The sequence below is a fragment of the Triticum aestivum genome, chromosome 4A, assembly GCF_018294505.1.
Source record: "Triticum aestivum cultivar Chinese Spring chromosome 4A, IWGSC CS RefSeq v2.1, whole genome shotgun sequence".
Classification (NCBI taxonomy): Eukaryota; Viridiplantae; Streptophyta; class Magnoliopsida; order Poales; family Poaceae; genus Triticum; species Triticum aestivum.
Genome location: NC_057803.1, coordinates 556748570 through 556753377, shown reverse-complemented (window position 1 = coordinate 556753377; position 4808 = coordinate 556748570).

Sequence of the window (4808 nt, the reverse complement as noted above, 5' to 3'; positions counted from 1 at the left end):
AAAGAAAAAAGATGTCGATAATGATGTCGTTAAATTGAAGCTATTTCCTTTTTCGCTTAGAGATCATGCTAAAGCTTGGTTTTCATCTTTGCCTAAAAATAGTATTGATTCTTGGAACAAGTGCAAAGATGCTTTTATCTCTAAGTATTTCCCTCCCGCTAAGATCATCTCTCTTAGAAACGATATTATGAACTTTAAGCAACTTGATCATGAACATGTTACACAAGCTTGGGAGAGAATGAAATTAATGATACGTAATTGCCCTACTCATGGTTTGAATTTGTGGATGATTATACAAAGATTTTATGCCGGATTGAATTTTGCTTCTAGAAATCTTTTAGATTCGGCCGCGGGAGGCACTTTCATGGAAATCACTTTAGGAGATGCTACTAAACTCCTAGATAATATTATGGTTAATTGTTCTCAATGGCATACTGAAAGATCTTCTAATAAAAAAGTGCATGCGATAGAAGAAATCAATGTTTTGAGTGGAAAGATGGATGAACTTATGAAATTATTTGCCACTAAGAGTGTTTCTTCTGATCCTAATGATATGCCTTTGTCTACTTTGATTGAGAATAATAATGAATCTATGGATGTGAATTTTGTTGGTAGGAATAATTTTGGTAACAACTCTTATAGAGGGAATTTTAATCCCAGGCCATATCCTAGTAATCCTTCTAATAATTATGGGAATTCTTACAACAACTCTTATGGAAATTATAATAAGATGCCCTCTGAATTTGAGAATAGTGTTAAAGAGTTTATGAATTCACAAAAGAATTTTAATGCTTTGCTTGAAGAGAAATTGCTTAAAGTTGATGATTTGGCTAGAAACGTTGATAGAATTTCTCTTGAGATTGATTCTTTAAATCTTAGATCTATTCCTCCTAAGCATGATATCAATGAGTCTCTCAAAGCCATGATAATTTCCATTGATGAGTGCAAGGAAAGAACCGCTAGGATGCGTGCTTCCAAAGATGCCTTTATTAAAGCGTGTTCTTCCAATTCCTATGAAAATCAAGATGAAGATCTAAAAGTTATTGATGTGTACCCTATTAAATCTTTGCTTTGCAATATGAATCTTGATGAAACTGAATATGATCTTCCTTTACCTAGAAGGCGTTCTAAAAATTCGGAGTATTTAGATCTTTATGATGAAATTGATGAAAGTAGGATTGAAAGAAATAAAAATCTAGATGTTGCTAAACCCACTATATTGGATTTCAAGGAATTTAATTATGAAAGTTGCTCTTTTAATTGATTGTATTTCCTTGTTGCAATTCGTGCTAAATTCTCCACATGCTTATAGTCAACATAAAGCCTTCACCGAACATATTGTTGATGCCTTGATGCAATCTTATGAAGAAAAACTTGAGTTGAAAGTTTCTATCCCTAGAAAACTCTATGATGAGTGGGAACCAACTATTAAAATTAAAATTAAATATCATGAGTTTTATGCTTTGTGTGATCTGGGTGCTAGTGTCTCTACTATCCCCGAAACTTTGTGTGATTTGCTAGATTTCCGTAATTTTGATGATTGCTCTCTAAACTTGCATCTTGCAGATTCCACTATTAAGAAACCTATGAGAAGGATTAATGATGTTCTTATTATCGCAAATAGGAACTATGTGCCCGTAGATTTCATTGTTCTTGATATAGATTGCAATCCTTCTTGCCCTATTATTCTTGGTAGACCTTCCTTAGAATGGTTGGTGTGATTATTGATATGAAGGAAGGGAATATTAGATTTCAATTTCCACTAAAAAAGGGCATGGAACACTTTCCAAGAAAGAAAATAAAATTGCCATATGAAACTATCAAGAGAGACACTTATGGATTGCCTACCAAAGATGGCAATACCTAGATCTATCCTCGCTTTTATGCCTAGCTAGGGGCGTTAAACGATAGCGCTTGTTGGGAGGCAACCCAATTTTATTTTTATTACTTGCTTTTTGCTCCTGTTTAGTAATAAATAAATTATTTAGCCTCTGTTTTGGTTGTGTTTTTTTGTGTTTAATTAGTGTTTGTGCCAAGTAGAACCGTTGGGAAGACTTGGGGAAAGTCTTGTTGAACTTGCTGTAAAAAACAGAAACTTTAGCGCTCACGAGAACTGATGTCATTTTTATTTGAAGAGTTCTATTTAGTTAATTATTTTTGCAGATGATTAATAGATAAATTCCTCACGTCCAGCAATTTATTTTAGAATTTTTGGGGTTCCATATCTTGCGCTAGCTACAGATTACTACAGACTGTTCTGTTTTTGACAGATTCTGTTTTTCATGTGTTGTTTGCTTATTTTGATGAATCTATGGTTAGTAAAATAGTTTATAATCCATAGAGAAGTTGGAATACAGTAGGTTTAACACCAATATAAATAAAGAAGGAGTTCATTACAGTACCTTGAAGTGGTCTTTTGTTTCTCTTTCGCTAACGGAGCTCACGAGTTTTCTACTTTAAGTTTTGTGTTGTGAAGTTTTCCAGTTTTGGGTGAATTCTTGTGATGGATTATGGAACAAGGAGTGGCAAGAGCCTAATATTGGGGATGCCCATGGAACCCCCAAGATAATACAAGGACACCAAAAAGTCAAAGCTTGGGGATGCCCCGGAAGGCATCCCCTCTTTCGTCCACTTCCATCGGTAATTTACTTGGAGCTATATTTTTATTCACCAACATGACATGTGTTTTGCTTGGAGTATCTTGTATTATTTTTGTCTTTGTGTTTTAGTATGCCACAATCATCCTTTCTGTACACACCTTTTGAGAGAGCCATACATGAATTAAAATTTGATAGAATACGCTATGTGCTTCACTTATATCTTTTGAGCTATGTAGTTTTACTCTATGTGCTTCACTTATATCTTTTGAGCGTTATAATTTTGCTCTATGTGCTTCACTTAGATCTTTTAGAGCACGGTGGTGGATTTGTTTTAAAGAAACTATTGATCTCTCATGCTTCACTTAAATTATTTTGAGAGTCTCTTAATAGCATGGTAATTTGCTTAATAATAATATGCTTGGTATTCAAGATTTGTGAAACTTTCTTTTGACTGTGTTGAATACTAAGAAAAGATTGAAGCATGATAATTGTTTTGAGATATGAGGTGATAATATTAGAGTCATGCTAGTTGAGTAGTTGTGAATTTAAAGAATACTTGTGTTAAAGTTTGTGATTCCCGTAGCATGCACGTATGTTGAACCGTTATGTGATGAAGTCGGAGCATGATTTATTTATTGATTGTCTTCCTTATGAGTGGCGGCCGGGGACGAGCGATGATCTTTTCCTACCAATCTATCCCCCTAGGAGCATGCGCGTAATACTTTGCTTTGATAACTTCTAGATTTTTGCAATAAGTATATGAGTTCTTTATGACTAATGTTGAGTCCATGGATTATACACACTCTCACCCTTCCACCTTTGCTAGCCTCTCTAATACCGCACACCTTTCGCCGGTATCATACACCTACCATATACCTTCCTCAAAACAGCCACCATACCTACCTATTATGGCATTTCCATAGCCATTCCGAGATATATTGCCATGCAACTTTCCACCGTTCCGTTCATGACACATTCATCATTGTCATATTGCATATCCCGGTACACCGCCGGAGGCATTCATATAGAGTCATATTTTGTTCTAAGAATCGAGTTGTAATTGTTGAGTTGTAAGAAAAATAAAAGTGTGATGATCATCATTTTCAGAGCATTGTCCCAAGTAAGGAAAGAATGATGGAAGCTCTGATTCCCCCATAAGTCGGGATGAGACTCCGGACGAAAAATAAATAAAAGAAGCCAAAGAAGCCCAAAAAAAAAGAAGAGGCCATAAAAAAGAGAAAAGGCCCAAATAAAAAAATGAGAGAAAAAGAGAGAAGGGACAATGTTACTATCCTTTTACCACACTCGTGCTTCAAAGTAGCACCATGATCTTCATAGTAGAGAGTCTCTCATGTTATGTCACTTTCATATACTAGTGGGAATCTTTCATTATAGAACTTGGCTTGTATATTCCAATGACGGGCTTCCTCAAATTGCCCTAGGTCTTCATGAGCAAGAAAGTTGGATGCACACCCACTTAGTTTCTTTTTGAGCTTTCATATACTTATAGCTCTAGTGCATCCGTTGCATGGCAATCCCTACTCACTCACATTGATATCTATTGATGGGCATCTCCATAGCCCGTTGATACGCCTAGTTGATGTGAGACTATCTTCTCCTTTTTGTCTTCTCCACAACCACCATTCTCTTCCACCTATAGTGCTATATCCATGGCTCATGCTCATGTATTGCGTGAAGATTGAAAAAGTTTTGAAAAAGTTAGAGTGTGAAACAATTGCTTGGCTTGTCATCGGGGTTGTGCATGATTAAATATTTTGTGTGGTGAAGATAGAGCATAGCCAGACTATATGATTTTGTAGGATAACTTTCTTTGGCCATGATATTTTGAGAAGACATAATTGCTTTGTTAGTATGCTTGAAGTATTATTATTTTTTATGTCAATATAAAATTTTGTCTTGAATCTTTCGAATCTGAATATTCATATCACAATTAAGAAGATTTGCATTGAAATTATGCCAAGTAGCACTCCGCATCAAAAATTCTCTTTTCATCATTTACCTACTCAAGGACGAGTAGGAATTAAGCTTGGGGATGCCTGATACGTCTCCAACGTATCTATAATTTTTGATTGCTCCATGCTATATTATCTACTGTTTTGGACTATATTGGGCTTTATTTTCCACTTTTATATTATTTTTGGGACTAACCTATTAACCGGAGGCCCAACCCAGAATTGCTGTTTTTTT